A 19,352-nucleotide genomic window follows, 5' to 3' on the forward strand; every position below is an offset into this window, starting at 1 on the left:
CGCTCTGATGGGAAGGTAAACGGCGCTTCTATGCGCTGCTCTGGTTCGCCAGAAGCGGCTTAGTCCTGCTGGCCACATGACCCAGAAGCTGTAGCCCGGCTCCCTCGGCCAATAAAGTGAGATAGGCACCGCAACCCCAGAGTCGTCGTTGACTGGACCTAATGGTCAGGGGTCCCTTTACCTTTACCTTTATTTAAGGAACATCTAGGGACTCTCACATGGGAGAACCCATTTAGATGTATGGAGTGTGGGACGTCTTCCTCTCAGAGTCCACTCTGAGCAATGAACTCAGCAGGAAATCATTCCTACAAGCATGAGGTATATGTGAAGTTCTGGTGTTTATATATAAAAAATTCCTTCCAGTAGCACCTTAAAGACCAACTAGGTTAGTTCTTGGTATGAGCTTTCGTGTGCATGCACACTTCTTCAGATACACTTCTTCTTCTGAAGAAGTGTGCATGCACACGAAAGCTCATACCAAGAACTAACCTAGTTGGTCTTTAAGGTGCTACTGGAAGGAATTTTTTTTGTTTTGACTATGGCAGACCAACACAGCTACCTATCTGTAACTGGTGTTTATATGTAAAACTATAATAATGAAATCAGGCAACATCTCACAATGGTGAGTATAATTTTAGATGAAAGTACCTTTGGTTTTTGCACCATACTCTGTTATTCTGCCACCGCATGATCTCCCAGCACTGCTTCTTCACCAGAACTTTTTCGCTGTCTCCTGCCCTGCGCGTTCTGAAGACAACTTGAAATACTGAAATTGAATGGGGGATTTCCCCCCCCAGCCTAATTTCAAGAGGGGGATGGAGGGGCTGCAGGTATCAGAGAAGTCTCCTGGGGGCCCCATCTTCGCTCATGAAACCCATGGGGCAACCCCAGAGCTTCTGCTCATTCTGGGGTTTGAGGAAGATAGTATTTTTCCATAGTCCCAGAATTTTTGATTCAATCATGCTTCTCAGGAGTTTTCCCACCAGAGGACCACAGTGCTGTAGTGTGTTCCCACCATTTCAGAACACCATTTCAGATAAAACCACAGCGGACTTTGCCACCAAACTCTGCCAATTTGTCCTTACCCACAACAACTTCAAATTCGGTGATGACCTGTTCCTTCAGATCAGCGGCACAGCAATGGGCACCCGCATGGCCCCACAGTATACCAACATCTTCATGGCAGATTTAGAACAATGTTTCCTAAACTCCTACCCACTCAAACCTCTCTTGTACCTGCGATACATTGATGATATTTTTATCATCTGGACACATGGTCAACAGACCCTGGACACCTTCCACCAGAAATTCAATGATTTCACCCCACAATCAACCTAACAATGAATCAATCTATGCAAGAAATACATTTTTTTGACACTACTATAAAAATACAGGATGGGCGCATAGACACCACCTTATACCGTAAACCAACTGACCGACAAACATATCTACATGCCTCTAGCTACCATCCCAAACATACCAAACAGTCCATTGTATATAGCCAGGCACTACGTTACAGCCGTATCTGTTCCAATTCTACAGAAAGAGACTCTCACCTAAGAGATCTACAGCAAACCTTTTTAGAACTAAAATACCCAGCAGATGAAGTTAGACAACAGATCAACAGAGCCAGACTGATACCCAGAGAGAACTTGCTGCAAGACAGACCCAAAAAAGAAAATAACAGAACACCTCTAGTCATCACATACAGCTCCCAAGTTAAAACAGTACAACGCATCATCAGAGATCTACAGCCTCTCCTGGACAATGACAGTTCTCTTTCTCAAGCTCTGGGAGGAAGACCTTTCATTGCCTACAGACAGCCACCCAATCTTAAACAACTCCTAACCCACAATAATACTACAACCAGACTTAACACGGACACTGGCACCAGAGCCTGCAATAAACCCAGATGCCAACTTTGCTGCCACATACACCCGGACAACACCATTACTGGCCCCAACAACATCACACATACCGTCTCAGGACTATTTAATTGCTCATCGTCTAACATTGTATATGCCATCAAATGCCAACAGTGTCCTTCAGCTCTCTATATTGGACAAACAGGCCAAACCTTACGCCAAAGAATAAACGGACATAAATCTGACATCAAGAATCACAAGACAGAGAAACCAGTAGGAGAACACTTCAATCTCCCAGGACATTCTATACAAGATCTCAAAGTAGCTGTTTTACTACAAAGGAATTTCAGAAATAGACTGGAAAGAGAAGCTGCTGAATTGCAACTTATTACCAAACTTAAAACCATGGAGAGACCTGGTCTCCTTCAGATGGAAGATGAATGACACCTTATTAAGAGACCAAGAGATTGTCAAGAAGGCCCAAAAGAACCTGTGGGACTACTTTGAAGTAAACTTGAAAACCACAGTGGAAAAAAGAATAATCTGGGATGCAAGTAAAGCGGTGATGAGGGGGTTTCTGATACAACAGAATGCAATAAAAAAGAGAACCCAAAATGAGAAAAAAGACAGAATTTTTGAGAAAATAAAAGAAGGAGAAAAAAAATTAAGATTGAAACCAAAGTCACAGGAGATTCTGAGAGAAATTAAATTATATCAAGTACAATATATGAAATTGATAAATCAGGAAGTCGAATGGAAAATCAAACAAATGAGACAAAAGACCTTTGAATCGGCTAATAAATGTGGAAAACTGCTAGCATGGCAGTTGAAAAAAAGACAGAAGTTGAACACGGTTACCAATCTTGAGATTGAGGGGAGAAATATCCAAATCCTGTGGAGATTAGAAAATGCTTCCAGAGATACTTCAAACAACTTTATACCCAGGGGCCGCAGAAAGAGACGGATATAGACCAATTTTTAAGAACTAATGGATTACAAAAACTATCTCCAGAAAACAAGACAATATTGAACCATAAGATAACGGAACAGGAGATTGAAGGTGCCATTCAGAACATGCAACTGGGCAAGTCTCCAGGGCCGGATGGGTTAACCTCCAAGTATTATAAGACTTTGAAAGACTATTTAATTCAACCATTAAAGGAGGTGTGCAACGAGATTATGGAGGGGAAGAAGGCACCGGAGTCATGGAAAGAAGCTTTCATCACACTTATACCAAAATCTGAAGCTGAAAAGACACAACTCAAGAACTACCGTCCCATTTCCCTTTTAAATGTGGATTATAAAATTTTTGCACATATTTTAGCTAACAGATTAAAAAGAGTGTTAAATGAAGTGATCCATAAAGACCAGGCAGGCTTCCTCCCAGGCAGACATTTGTCTGACAATACAAGGAACATTATTGATATTTTGGAGTTATTGCAAACGAACACTAACACAAGAGCAGTTTTGATTTTTATTGATGCGGAGAAGGCCTTTGACAATATCTCTTGGAATTTTATGAAGAAAAATCTTAAGGGAATGGGAGTGGGACGGGGGTTTGAAAATGGTATAGACGCAATCTATTCAGAACAAAAAGCAAAATTGATAGTTAATAACGTGGTGTCAGAAGAGTTTAAAATTGAAAAAGGAACACGACAGGGTTGCCCTATCTCTCCATTGCTATTTATTTCGGTCCTGGAGGTGCTCTTGAACATGATTAGGAGGGACCGGTTGATTAAAGGAATCCAGGTCGGAGCTAAACAATATAAACTCAGGGCCTTTGCAGATGACCTGGTTTTGACATTACAGGAGCCAGAATCTAGTACGAAAAGAGTTTTAGAACTGATTCAAGAATTTGGTCAGGTGGCAGGATTTAAATTAAACAAGCAAAAAACGAAGGTTTTGGAGAAAAAATTGACAACAATGGAAAAAGAAAGGTTTCAGAAGGAGACAGATTTAAATGTGGTGAAGAAAGTGAAATATCTAGGGATTAATATGACGGCCAAAAATTTGAATTTATTTAAAGATAATTATGAAAAATGTTGGTCAGAGGTTAAAAAAGATTTAGAAATTTGGTCAAAATTGAAGCTTTCCTTGTTGGGTCGAATTGCTGCCATAAAGATGAATGTACTGCCAAAAATGCTGTTTTTGTTTCAAACTTTGCAGGATGGACTGTTTCAAGGGGTGGCAGAGAGACATTTCTAAGTTTGTCTGGCAGGGCAAAAAGCCCAGAATAAAATTTAAAATATTGACTGATGCTTAAGAAAGAGGGGGGTTTGCCCTGCCAGACATAATAATAACAATAACAATAACAATAACAATAATAACTGTAATAATAATAATAATAATAATAATAATAATAATAATAATAATTTATTATTTGTACCCCGCCCATCTGGCTGGGTTTCCCCAGCCACTCTGGGCGGCTTCCAACAAAGATAAAAAATACACTAAAATGTCACATATTAAAAACTTCCCTGAACAGGGCTGCCTTCAGATGTCTCCTGAATGTCAGGTAGTTGTTTATCGCTTTGACATCTGATGGGAGGGCGTTCCACAGGGCGGGCGCCACTACCGAGAAGTTGACATGAAGTTGTATTATGAATCAGCAGCATTCTGCTGGTTGAAAGACTGGCTACTTCTGGAGAACACTGACATTTTGGATTTGGAAGGGTTTAACAATGCGTTTGGGTGGCATGCATATCTGTGGTACGACAAGGTTAAAATTCATAGAGCATTCAAGAACCATATTGTCAGGAAAGCAGTGTTTAATGTCTGGATAAGATATAAAGATTTATTAGAAAACAAGACCCCAAGGTGGCTATCACCCATGGAAGCTAAGGCTCTGAAAAGACTCAATATGGAGGCCAAGTGGCCGAAATATTGGGAGATATTAGAACAAAATGGAGACACATTGAGATTGCAGAGTTTTGAGAAATTAAAAGATAAAGTGCAAGATTGGCTACATTATTATCAAATTAGAGAGGTTTTTTATATGGATAAAAAAATAGGCTTCCAGGTGGAAAAATCGAAATTAGAAACAGAATTGTTAGAACCTAAAACTAAGGTACTTTCAAGAATGTATAACTTGCTGTTAAAATGGAACACTCAGGATGAAACGGTCAAATCAGCTATGATTAAGTGGGCGCAAGACATTGGTTATAACATTATGTTGCTGACTGAGAACAGTTATGGACCCCCGGTGTGAAATTTACGGCATGTAATGCCTTAAAAGAAAATATTATGAAACCGATATATAGGTGGTACATGACACCAGTCAAGCTTGCAAAAGTATATCATTTGCCTGATAATAAATGTTGGAAATGTAGAGAAACTGAGGGAACATTCTTTCACCTTTGGTGGACGTGCCCAAAGGTCAAGGCTTTCTGGGAAATGATCTACAATGAACTGAAAAAGGTATTTAAATATACCTTTCTTAAGAAACCAGAGGCCTTCCTTTTGGGCATTGTCGGCCGATTGGTGCCAAAGAAGGACAGAACTTTTTTTATGTATGCAACAACAGCAGCAAGAATACTCATCGCAAAGTACTGGAAGACACAAGATTTACCCACTCTGGAAGAATGGCAGATGCAAGTGATAGACTACATGGAATTGGCAGAAATGACTGGCAGAATCCGAGACCTGGGAGAAGAGTTAGTGGAAGAGGACTGGAAGAAATTTAAAGACTACCTGCAAAAACATTGCAAAGTGTTTGAATGTTAAAATGATGTTCAGGCTATAAAGATAATATGGCATTAGTGACATATTTGAAAGGAATATGTAAAAAATGTTTTAAAAGAATAAGGGTGAAAAAGAATTGAATAATATTATGTCAAATTTAAACTAAATGGCACAAAGGGATTAAGTTATAAAGAACAGGTAAAAATGGACTTACAAGGAAAGGAAAATTGGAGACATAATAGGTTGGAAAGTATAAATATAGAATAAGATTTGAAAGAAGGTAAGGTACTGCTGAATATGAGTGTGTAAAAGAAAAGGGAGGTGTGAGGAAGTCAGGAAAGAAGGTTATGAAAATAATAAGTAAAAAATTGGATTTTCATGTTTCTGTTTTTCTGTTTTTCTGTTTTTCTTTTATTTACTTTTTGTATGTTTTTTTGCTGTATTTTTCTGTTTCTGTTTGAATGTGATAATGTTTTCTTTTTTTTCTGGTTGATTATAAAGTTAGTTTTATTATTTAAAATTTCAATAAATATCTTTAAAAAATAAATAAATCCTTGTGCACGTCCACCAAAGGTGAAAGAATGTACCTTCAGTTTCTTTACATTTCCAGCATTTATTATCGGGCAAATGATAAATTTTTGCAAGCTTGACTGGGGTCATGTACCACCTATAAATCATTTTCATAATATTCTCTCTTAGGGCATTACATGCCGTAAACGTCATACCTGTGGTCCATAACTGTTCCCAGTCAGCAAACATAATATTATGTCCAACATCTTGTGCCCATTTAATCATAGCAGATTTCACCATTTCATCCTGAGTATTCCATTTCAACAGCAAGTTATACATCTTTGACAAAATCTTAGTTTTGGGTTCTAACAGTTCTGTTTCTAATTTTGATTTTTCCACCTGGAAGCCAATGTTCTTTTTTCCCCTTAAATAATATTTATTAAAGTTTCAAGTAGTACAAAAGATAAAAAGAAAAAAGAACAAAAAAGAAAATTTCCCCCTTTATAATCCAAATTTTCAATAACTTTCTTCCAGAACTTCCCCTCACCTCCCCTTCTTGTATTCCATGTCCAAATATTTATCCAACAAGTTCTTATCCCTAAATTTTTAGCCTTAATTTGTTATCATATTTAATTCAGTTTACATATCAACTTTTAACTTATATACATCAATCATTTATACTTAAAAATTTTTTTTCAAAGGTCAACCCAGTTTCCCTTCCACGGATTCCCCATTTTTATACTAATAACAACAAAAAATTAAAAAAAATCAAACAGCCTTTGGATTTCCAAACGCCACCCTCCCTTCCCCGGTTTCGATCCCAGAACCATTGTCCATTGCCTTTTCAGAGCTTTCGCTTCCATCGGTGACAACCACCTTGGGGTTTTATTTTCCAATAAATCCTTGTATCTTATCCAAACATTAAACAATGCTTTCCTGACAATATGATTTTTGAATGCTTTATGTGCTTTGACCTTATCATACCATAAATATGCATGCCATCCAAATACGTTGTTAAAGCCTTCTAGATCCAAAATGTCAGTATTTTCAAGAAGTAGCCATTCTTTCAACTAGCAAAAAGCTGCTGATTCATAGTAAAGTTTAAAGTCTGGCAGGGCAAATCCACCTCTTTCCTTTGCATCAGTTAATATCTTAAATTTTATTCTGGGCTTCTTGCCCTGCCAGACAAATCTAGAGATATCTCTCTGCCACTTCTTGAAACAGTCCATCTTGTCCACAATTTGCAATGTCTGAAACAAAAACAACATTCTAGGCAATACATTCATTTTTATCACAGCAATACGACGCAACAGTGAAAGCTTCAAATTTGACAAAATTTCTAAATCTTTTTTCACTTCTGTCCAACATGTTTCATAATTATCTTTAAATAAGTTACCATTTTTGGCTGTCATATTAATCCCCAAGTATTTCACTTTCTTAACCACAGTCAGGCCTGTCTCATTCTGAAACCTCTCTCTTTCAATCGGTGTTCAATTTTTCTCTAAAACCTTAGTTTTTAGCTTGTTCAGTTTAAATCCTGCCACTTGACCAAATTCTTGAATTAATTCTAAAACCCTTTTAGTACTAGATTCTGGCTCCTGGAACGTCAATACTAAGTCATCTGCAAATGCTCTCAGTTTGTACTGTTTGGCTCCGACCTGTATACCTTTAACCAACCGGTCCCTTCTAATCATATTCAGCAGAACCTCCAGGACCGATATGAAAAGCAGTGGGGAGATTGGGCGCCCCGTCGTGTCCCTTTTTCTATCTTAAATTCTTCCATCACCACATTATTTACAATTAATTTAGCCTTTTGTTCAGAGTATATTGCACCTATACCATTTTCAAAACCTGGGCCTACCCCCATCCCCTGTAGGTTCTTCTTCATGAAACTCCAAGAGATGTTGTCAAAAGCTTTCTCCGCATCCACAAATATCAGAACTGCTTTAGTGTTTATATTCACTTCTAGTTTTTCCAAAATATCAATTATGTTCCTCAAATTATCAGACAAGTGTCTTCCCGGGAGAAAGCCCGCTTGGTCTTTATGAATCTCTTCCATCAATACAAAGAGCTTCAGTTTCAATGCAAGCCTTAGAAGACATCATCGGACTCACACAGGGGAGAAACCATTTAAATGTATGGAGTTTGGAAGGAGCTTCAGTCCGAGTGGAACCCTTGATTTACATCAACAAACTCCCACATGAGAGAAACCATATAAATGTCAAGTAGACAGAGGTTCAGTCCTAGTGGAAGTCCTACATCAACAGACTCATAGACAGGAAGAACTTTAACAGTTGACACCCTACAAACCCATCAACCCTCAAAGAGGAGAAGCTGTTTAAAGGGAAAGATTGCAGAAAGTGCTTTAGTTATAATGGAGTGTTTAAGGAACATCTAAGGACTCAGAGGGGAGAACCCATTTAGATGTATGGAGTGTGGGACATGTTCCTTTCAGAGTCCACTCTTTTGTTCACAGCAATGAACTCAGCCGGAAATCCATCTTAAAAGCATGTCATGTATTTGAGGTTCTGCTCTTTATATGTAAAACTGTATAGTAATGAAATAATGAAGGTAACGTCTCACTCTAGTGAGTATAATTTTAGATGTAAGGTACCTTTTGATAGTGAGGGGGAGTTGGTGAATCTGGATTTCTGGGATGCTCATTTGCATGGAAGCAGCTGGCAGAAAGCTTTTCTTCGTGAAGCCCCTGCAGATGCCGAGTTCCTGACTTCCCTCCCAGACGACAGGAAGCGAAAGTCGCACATCCATTGCCCTGTGTCCTTCCAAGCCTCTTTCCTCCCTTGCTCCCTTCTGCCGGTTTGTGTGCCTGACTTGGATATCCTGTGTGCTGTATTTTAATATTGCTGAAACTGGATTTGCTCTCAGGAGCCATGTTTTGTGCCTCACTGGGGACCCAGTGAGAACTGTATGCTTTGAAAGCTCAGTAAACTATTACTGAAGAAGTCCTGCTGCCTCTGTGTGTGTTTTTGACCTCAGTGTGGGACTTGCTCTGCACATGGCCCCTACCCTGCTGCTACTTGGCTCATGCCCTGGAGTTGCTCTACTCAAGCATGCAAGACGGTTTTTGAACCAAACTCTGTCATCCCCCCACCACCACATGATCTCCAAGCACTGCTTCTTCACCCAAACTTCATCCCTGCCTCCTAAGCATTCTGAAGAAAACTTGAAATACTGAAATTGAATGGGAGATTTCCCCCCAAGCCGAATTGCAAGAGGGGAACGGAGGGGCTGCAGGGACCAGGGAAGTCTCCTGATGGGCCCATCTTCACTCTTGAACCCCATGGGGCAACCCCAGAGCTCCTCCTTATTCTGGGGTTTGGGGAAGATAGCACTTTCCCATAGTCCCAGAAGTTTTTATTCAGTCATGCTGCTAGGGAGTTTTCCTACCAGAGGCCCACAGTTCATACTGCTCTCATACTGATTTTACTGTTGTTTCTGCTTTTTCTGTCATGGAACAGCTGGGTGCAGGGGGGGGGAGGCACCAGTTGGGGGACCTACAAGGGAAGAAGGCTTAGATCCTGGGGACTTGTGGTGGGATGGCAGTGAGCAGAAAGAGGGAGGAAAGGGAGCAGACCGGGAGGGGAGGTGTTGCAAGCTGAGGAGGAAACAGGGTTTGGTGAGCAGGAAGAGGCTGGGGCAGAGAGCAGTTCAGACTCAGAGGGAGGAGAGGAGGGGGCCAGGAGACCCAGAGGAGGCCGGCTGCTGAAGCATCCAGGGAGACTCTCCCTCCTGCTGTGACCAGCTCCCCTCTCCCCTGGTCTTCCCAGAGCACACAGAGAAATCCAGTTCAGACCCATGAGCCTGTACATTATTGTTACGGAAAGGGGGGGGGCATGTCTTCTTCACTACAAATATTTGCTCAATTTCTCTAGGACTCCATCACCCCTCCCCTGTCCTCCATAATGCCTCAAGGTGTCAAGACCCTAATCCTGTCAAAATCACTCTGCCAAACCTTTCCTCCGGGCAATGCCAGGTGACAGACTAAGCATACATGGACCATTGTCTTCTCAGGAAGCGCTTATCTGCGCATATCTCCAGCTCTGCATATTCCCCCCTCCCTCCTCCATATCTCCAGCTCTCTGCATATTCCCCCTCCCTCCTCCATATGTTAATCCGGTGTAACCCAACCTCTCCTTAATGTATGCATGATTTAACTGGGATGTATTTTGCACTGTATTCTGGGACATGGAGGGAGTTTCAAAAGTTCATGTCACCCCTTTTTCGCTGTTCAATCTCGCCTTGAACCTGTTGCGCAATAAACTTGGATCTTCTGCAGTTTGCTCCTGTCCGGCTGAGCTCATTTTCTTCCGCAGGGACCCGCGGACTTACTTAGTCCGACGAGCTGGGTGGCAGAATAGCCCTGCACCCAGATTTAGCCGTAACAGTTGGCGCCCCAACGTGGGGCTTGCGGTTCTCCCGAGCTGCTGACTGGGGGCCCCGAAATCTTCAGCCGGCTCCGGGCCATTTTGCCTGGGAAGATCCTTTTGGACCCCCAGCCATCTCCCGGGCGGTAATCGAAAGCCCTAAGAGTTCAGCCGGGGAGCAAAGAGGGATCCAGCCGGCTTATTCATCGATCCCGGGATCATCACAGAAGACGCGTGAGTATAAGGAAAAGGAAAAAATCCAGTGCACTGGTGGGAAGGGGGTGGAAGTCTCCTGGCAACCGAATTCTATGCCCTCCTCTCTATCGCTCCTTCTCGCCTGTCTCTTGGTCCAAGTGGTGAGAGAGACCATGGACCGCTGCTCAACCCGAAAGGGGGGTTCTGAGCTCTTCTCTTTCTCTAACACCCTCCAGCCAGCCGCACCAATTGGGAGCCCGAAAGTAAGACGGAGAGACCCGGCTTGAAAAGACAGCCGACTCTCCGCAACGGACATCTCAGTTGAAAGCAAGGGGTTGGAGTTCTTCTTCCGAACTTCCCGAGCGCCCCTACGGAGGGGGCAGGAAGTGGTCTTGCTTTCTATCCCAATCCCAGCCGCACTGGTCGGAGCCACGTAACACGTGTATCGTGCGTGAGCCCGCTTCCAAAAGCAAGGGGGATTTTCAGTTCGAAGTTCTATCCAGGGATCACCCGATCTGGCACCGCACGGCACGGGCGTCCAGTAGGGCCCCTTTTTCCTGAGATTTTGACGATAGATAGGAGGTTGCCAGGAGGGATAGCCCATGAGGAATTGGGCGGGATCGGCAGAGTGGAAAGGACCCCAGGTTATTGACTAAGGAAATAGGAAAAGGAACACAAGGAACCGGATAGCTAGAGCTCTCTAAAAACCCACTAAGGAAGTTGCCAAGCAACTAGAGACCCCTTCTCTTTCTTTACTATATATCCCTGCACTACAAGTTACCCAGATCCTAATCAACCCTTCTCGTTCCCCCTTAGGATAAAACAAACAAACAAACAAACAAAAAGCAACAACAGCAAAGCATGCATATATAAAGGGGTACCCCGTCAACCAAGCGTTGTGAGCCCTGCCAGTTTGATTAACTGGTGGTGTGTTTGAAGAGGCAAGGAGTTTCATAAAACCATGTGGGACCTTCCTACTAATTTCACTTGATGAAGCCAAAGGAAGCGGCCCAACTCCATGCAATAACCAACTAAAGGATGAGAATATATATGTTTACATGTTGTCTGTTATGTGTGTTGTCTGTTAATACATATATGTAGAATATGTATGTTTACATGTTGTCTGTTATGTGTGTTGTCTGTTCCTTCTGTCTTTGACAGACTACCTTTCTTAAGTGTTGTTACGGAAATCTGGGTGCGTATTTACCCTGCCACCCAGCCAATCGGACAGAGTCCGTGGGTCTTTGCGGAGGAAAGGAAGCTCAGCCGGACGCAGGAGCAAAGTACGAAGGTCCGAGTTTATTGCGCAACAGGTTCAAGACGAGATTGAACCCCGAGAATGGGGCGACATAGACTTTTAAAAGTTCCCTCCAAGTCCCAGAATACAGTGCACGAAACGTCATGAATACATTTTAGGAAGGTTGGGTTTCATGGATTACATCATGAATATATTACACACGTCATGAATATCTCAGAGGAAAGGTGGGGTTACACTAATTAACATTCGAGATAAGGGAGGGGGGAATATGCAGAGTGAGAGATATACATGGGTAAACATTTATTGAATACCGGTGGTGGCAAGACAATGGGCCAGAGATATGCATCGTCTGCCACCTAATATTGCCCGGAGGAAGGGTTAGGCGAAGCGATCTGACAGGATTAAGAAGTTCCTGTGTACGTGTCCTGTCGCTTCGGGGATTATGGAGGTAGGGGTCACATCATGGAGTCCAAAGGGAGCTGAGTTGAATGACACCAAGAGCAAAGAAATCGGAGTTACGGTTGATTTTATATCAATTTCCAAAGATTTCTATGCTTTCTGACCCATTCCGTACCATTGACCAAGATCGGAAACAGAACGGATATATTGTTGCAAGAATGGATACATTGTAACAGGATTTTGACAGTTTTACGAGGTCTCTGGTTTTGGATCCATTGTTCTCGCAGTGGGGGGCCGTCAGCAGCTTGTCAGGAGGGTAATGAGGCGTGCAGTAGCTCCCTGAGCTAGCCTCTGCAGGATGAATGCATGGCTGTGATTGGCTAAAGCGCAGGCATAGGAATAAGCGGGGATACAGGGACACCCGGTCTACTCGTTCTAAGTATAGAGCGCAAATAGGCATAGGGAGAGATAGGGGAATATATATATATATGAGCTTATTTCGCTCGTGAAAGGAAGAAGAAAGGGGGTTGTGGGAGAAGTGTGGTGCTTGTGCAACGGTGAGGGGACTGGATGGGTGTATCGTGGGTACCCACGAGGTCATCGCCTCGGTTGTCCAAGGGAGAGGGGGGAAAGAGGTACCCCCCCCTTCCGGTCCGTATCAGTCCCCCATTCGGAGATAGATTTGCATTAAAGTTCTGTAGGAACTTGCAAATCTTTTCTCCGCACCACAGAAACGCTAAATTTAAGTGATTTCGTATTCCCCTTCCCCCAGATGCCTCATCTGTACGTAGTCTGGAAAGGTAGGGGTGTGTTGGGAACGGGAATAGGCTCGAAGAGAGAATGAGGTAGAAGAAGTAGACTGGCGGAGGAGGGAACAGCAGGGGCTAATACAGTGCACGGTACAACATAAGATAGAGACACAAAAAACAGCGGTCAAGACGAGGAGCAGCATGACTTTCAATAACTGTCGGAGCCATCCTAGCTTGGGTAACCATCCCCACAAGTCCACATCGGATAGCCCCTCATGCTGGATATTGTGTAGCCTCCCTGCTAACTCGTGAATGTTGTTTAAATGTCCGGTTATATTTAAAGTCTGGTCAGTCACATATGTGCAACACTCTGTGCCTATTAAGGCACAGGTGCCTCCTTGACTGGACAAGAGGAAGTCGGTCGCAATCCTCGTCTGTAGGCTCAACTGTCTTACCTCGGATAGTTCGGACATGAGGGAATCTGTGATCTGGGTTGCCTCTTGCATAAATTTAAGGAGGATGTCGGTGAGTTGGAGAATATCTACGTGGTTTGATCCAGCACCGTAGGCAGGGAAGAGTGCTCGGCCTACGGTCTCTCCATTCGCGGCAACGTCTGACAGGTCTGACAGTTCATAGAATCATAGAATCATAGAGTTGGAAGAGACCACAAGGGCCATCGAGTCCAACCCCCTGCCAAGCAGGAAGCACCATCAGAGCACTCCTGACATATGGCTGTCAAGCCTCTGCTTAAAGACCTCCAAAGACGGAGACTCCACCACACTCCTTGGCAGCAAATTCCACTGTCGAACAGCTCTTACTGTCAGGAAGTTCTTCCTAATGTTTAGGTGGAATCTTCTTTCTTGTAGTTTGGATCCATTGCTCCGTGTCCGCTTCTCTGGAGCAGCAGAAAACAACTTTTCTCCCTCCTCTATGTGACATCCTTTTATATATTTGAACATGGCTATCATATCACCCCTTAACCTCCTCTTCTCCAGGCTAAACATGCCCAGCTCCCTTAGCCGTTCCTCATAAGGCATCGTTTCCAGGCCTTTGACCATTTTGGTTGCCCTCCTCTGGACACGTTCCAGTTTGTCAGTGTCCTTCTTGAACTGTGGTGCCCAGAACTGGACACAGTACTCCAGGTGAGGTCTGACCAGAGCAGAATACAGTGGCACTATTACTTCCCTTGATCTAGATGCTATACTCCTATTGATGCAGCCCAGAATTGCATTGGCTTTTTTAGCTGCCGCGTCACACTGTTGGCTCATGTCAAGTTTGTGGTCAACCAAGACTCCTAGATCCTTTTCACATGTACTGCTCTCAAGCCAGGTGTCACCCATCTTGTATTTGTGCCTCTCATTTTTTTTGCCCAAGTGCAATACTTTACATTTCTCCCTGTTAAAATTCATCTTGTTTGTTTTGGCCCAGTTCTCTAATCTGTCAAGGTCGTTTTGAAGTGTGATCCTGTCCTCTGGGGTGTTAGCCACCCCTCCCAGTTTGGTGTCATCTGCAAATTTGATCAGGATGCCCTTGAGTCCATCATCCAAGTCGTTGATAAAGATGTTGAATAAGACCGGGCCCAAGACAGAACCCTGTGGCACCCCACTAGTCACTCTTCTCCAGGATGAATAGGAACCATTGATGAGCACCCTTTGGGTTCGGTCAGTCAGCCAGTTACAAATCCACTGAGTGGTAGCATAGTCAAGTCCGCATTTTACCAGCTTCTTTACAAGAATATCATGGGGCACCTTGTCAAATGCCTTGCTGAAATCAAGGTAGGCTACATCCACTGCGTTCCCTTCATCTACCAGGCTTGTAATTCTGTCAAAAAACGAGATCAGGTTAGTCTGACATGACTTATTTTTCAGAAATCCATGCTGACTATTGGTGATCACAGCATTCCTTTCTAGGTGCTCACAGACTGTTTGCTTAATGATCTGCTCCAGAATCTTCCCTGGTATTGATGTCAGACTGACTGGGCGGTAATTATTTGGGTCCTCTCTTTTCCCCTTTTTGAAAATAGGTACAACATTTGCCCTCCTCCAGTTTCCGGGACTTCGCCTGTTCTCCAGGAATTCTCAAAGATGACTGCCAGTGGTTCTGAGATCACATCTGCCAGTTCTTTTAATACTCTTGGATGCAGTTCATCTGGCCCTGGAGACTTGAATACATCTAAACTAGCCAAGTATTCTTGTACTATCTCCTTAGTTATTCTGGGCTGTGTTTCCTTTGCTGAATCATTTGCTCCAAATTCTTCAGGTCGGGCATTGTTTTCTTTATCGGAGAAGACTGAGGCAAAGAAAGCATTGAGGAGTTCAGCCCTTTCTGTGTCCCCTGTTTGCATTTCACCATCTTCTCCTCTGAGTGACCCCATGGTTTCTTTGTTCTTCCTTTTGCTACGAACATACCCATAAAAGCCTTTTTTGTTGCTTTTAACCTCTCTAGCAAGCCTGAGTTCATTCTGTGCTTTAGCTTTTCTGACTTTGTGTCTACACGTGCTGGCTATTTGTTTGAATTCCTCTTTGGTGGTTTCCCCCCTTTTCCATTTTTTGTACACATCCTTTTTTAATCTAAACTCAGTTAAAAGTTCTTTAGATAGCCACCCTGGCTTCTTTAGGCACCTTCCATGTTTCCGTCTCATTGGTATTGCCTGAAGTTGTGCTTTTACTATCTCCCTCTTAACAAACTCCCAGCCATCATGAACTCCCTTTCCTTTTAGTATTACTGTCCATGGGATCTCACCCAGCACTTCCCTAAGTTTTATGAAGTCGGCTTTCTTAAAGTCAAGAAATTGAGTCCTAGTATGCTTGGCTGCTCCTTTCCGCTGTATAGTAAACTTCAGAAGAGCATGATCACTCGCGCCTAATGATCCTTCCACTTCTACCCCACTAACCAGGTCATCAACATTGGTTAGGACCAGATCTAAAATGGCTGTTCCTCTTGTTGCTTCTCCCACTTTCTGGACAATGAAGTTGTCTGCAAGTCCAGTGAGGAATCTGTTTGACCTTATGCTCTTGGCTGAGTTTGACATCCAACAAATATCCGGGTAATTGAAGTCCCCCATTACTACTACTATCTCCCTTCCCTTTGCTCCCTTTTGTTCCGTTGTCTTCCAGGGGGTAGGTGTGGGATTATTCTAATTCCGGGAACAATGTAGCCAATGAAGCAGGATCCGGACATGTGTGGGCTCACCCATGTATAAGCGCGGTGTCCACACACCCAGAATAGGCCGCTAAGGTAAGACTCCATTCTGCCTGAGGCAAAGGTTTGCAGCAGCATGGTGTCTGTGGGTTGTGGCTTCCAGTCGAAGGGGTGTCCGACGGCAGTGGCCCAGGCAACAGTAAGGTTAGGAAAAGTCCGGGAGTCCCTTGTGTTGGAGACAGTGACCAGTCCAGTTGGTAGGATCTCCAGAGTGTTGGTGCATGTACTGGACCTGATGAAGGTTCCTTCCCCTGAGAAGCTGCGGCAAAGGGGTCCCTTTGTAGGGCCGGTGAGGTAGAGGTATTGGTGTGTCAAGTTGAGTGCGGTCAAGTTCCAGGAGGTGACGTTTCCAGAACGGAACTGTTCTAGGGTCACCGGCACTGGGACCAGTGGAAGGCTCTGTTGGAGATGGCTGGGTGCGTGAGCACAAATCCAGCAGTCCGGGTAGGGTGCCTCCTTTGCCACCTGGCTGAGAAGCTTAATGTAGGAGTTTTGTTCCCAGGATGACAGGAGGTCTTCTCCCGGGAGTGCAGAGTCAGTGCAGAATTGTCGGGGTGCCGTGCCGACCGGATGGAGGGGGTCGGTGGTGTTCAGTAGTCGCCTATCCCTGGCGATACCGCCGCATCGCAGGGGTCCGACATGGTCCCATGAGGGGGAGCGCGAGGGGTGTATAGGATGGTGCCACCTGTCAGGGGTTCAGGAGCAGAGGGACAGGAAAGGGAGGAATTAGAGACCGAGGGAGAGGAATCCGAGGGAGAGGTCAGCGATGATAGCCGTCCGAGGTCTCTAAGTCTCTCCAGCGAATCAGAGGATTCACAGAAAGGGGCTCCCGTGGTCAGAGCTAGGGGGTTGCCAGAGGGAACACCACAGGAAGGAGGGGCCAGAGGGGACTCAGAAAGCAGCAGTTGGAAATCGGGACCAGCTTCCCCACCGGAGAGCAGTAAGGGGGAGGAGTCCCGAGCATCGGCAGCAGGCAGCTTTCCGTCAGCGGAAGGACATGAGTCAGGGTTAGCCACGCCTGCATCAGAGAGCGAGGAAACGGTCAAAAGGAAGGTCAGAGGCAGCGCGCGCGCGCCAAGTTCAAATGTGCAAGAGGGTGGCGCAATGAGCAGCCCGGATAGGGAGCCAGGTCCCAAAGCCCGCCGAAGAGAGGGGGAAGAGTCCGAGGGGTCCGCCTCCGAGGCGTCCAGGAAGGAAGGCACCCCGGGGGGTAGTAGGACCCAGAGGCGGAAGGAGAAACGAAGAAGGTGGAGTAAGGCTAGAGTCTTAAACTGGTGTACAGGGGGCGGAGACTCAGACGAGGCTTCGCTGGTCTAGGGTCTAGACGTAGAGACGCACGCTAGGGCTTGAAAATGGAAACTAAACTTCAATAAAGACTTTTGTACAGTTCTGCTGGCTAGCGTTGGTCCTCTGTGAGCTGGGACCGGGAGGCAGTCTCTGACAGTAAGCCTCGTCTCACATTTCATCGGTTTTCTTCGCCTCAAGCATCGCTACGGGAGCGAGGCAGGGAGGGAAGAAGACTGGTGCCTTGCGAGCTCACAAAAGTCAGGCGAGATGACTACAGAACAGCAAATAGCTTCCCTGCAAGAAGCGGTGACACAACTCAGCGCTGAAATAATCGCATCCAGGAAGAGAGAAGAAGAAGCGGCGGCTGCCTGCAAAGATCTTCAAGCCAGGTTGGAAGGGCTTGTGAAGCAGGGGCTACCGGGACCCAGATCCGAGGGGATTGGGTTGGGGAAGAGAGGAGGCAGCATTGTATCTCATTTTGATGGGAATTTACAGCAGTACCCCAATTTCCGAGCAGACGTGCTGTTTGCGCTGCAGCTGCTGGATAAAGACTTTAGAGATGAGCAAGAGAAAGTGGGGTTTATCTTGTCCCATTTGCATGGGGACGCGAAAGCATGGCTGCGCAATCTGTGGAGGGATAAGGATCCAGCGCTCCAAAGCGCAAATGCATTCATTAAGGCAATGGATTCCTGTTTCTTATCAAACATAGACATTGACATTGCCCGGAAGGACATACATGGGCTACGACAGGGGAAAGCAAGTGTAAGGCAGTATCATTCCCGGTTTTTTGCATTGGTCAACGCGCTGAATTGGGATAAGTATTCTCCGCCAGTTAGAGACCTTTTTTGGGAGGGATTGAGCCCACAGATCAAGGATGAGATGGCACGGGGAGAGAGACCCAAAACCACTCAGCAAGTGGTTGAAAGAGCGCTAACGATTGGGGTGAGGCAGGAAGAACGCCCATGGAGCAAAGAAGAAGGGCGTTGGGGACGCACACCAGCGAGAGGGCCCCCCTCTTGCCCAGGGATGCAGCGCGTGCGCAGTCCACGCCTCCACAGGGAGGGGGCGAAGAGCCGATGGAAATTGGCGGTGCTAGGGCTCACTCAGCTACCAGAGCCTTAACACCGGGAGCAGTAAAACCGAAGCTGCCTAGAGGGAACAGGAAGTGCTATATATGTGAGAGTGAAGAGCACATGGCGAAAGAGTGTCCCCAGAGGATCCACAAGCAAACTGCAGCTTCAGTGACAGTAATGGAAACAACTCAGCAGAGAGAACCACAGCAGGGAAACGACGGAGTCTGGCTGGAAACGGAGGCACTGGGGCCCAGCCAAACGAGTCAGTGAAGAAGTCCCCAGAGATTTTGCAGCCCACAGACCCCCTCCCGCCCAAACCAGTGGTGCAGCTCACCGCATCGCTCCAGCTGCCCAATGGACTCACCTTAGAAGTGCCTATTACAATTGACTCTGGCAGTAATGCAGACTTTATAGGACTGGAGTTCATTCAACAACACAACATAGCGCTACTGCCAGCCACGCTGCCCCTGAAGGTTGTCACGGTGGATGGCAGGGAACTGCTGGGGGGGCAGGTGGTACAGCAGACGCCGCCGATGGTGATGCAAATTGGGAATCACCGGGAAGTCATCAGCTTCAATGTCACCCAACTGTCGGACACGCCTGTAGTATTAGGCATGAGTTGGCTGCACAGGCACAGCCCAGCATTGGCTTGGTACCAGCGCCAACTGACTTTTGGCTCCTCCTACTGTGCGGAACATTGCATTATACCTAGCCCAGAAGGGGGAGAGGAAGACCCGCAGTTACAGTTG

Source organism: Podarcis muralis, chromosome 10, assembly GCF_964188315.1.
Source record: "Podarcis muralis chromosome 10, rPodMur119.hap1.1, whole genome shotgun sequence".
NCBI classification, from domain to species: Eukaryota; Metazoa; Chordata; class Lepidosauria; order Squamata; family Lacertidae; genus Podarcis; species Podarcis muralis.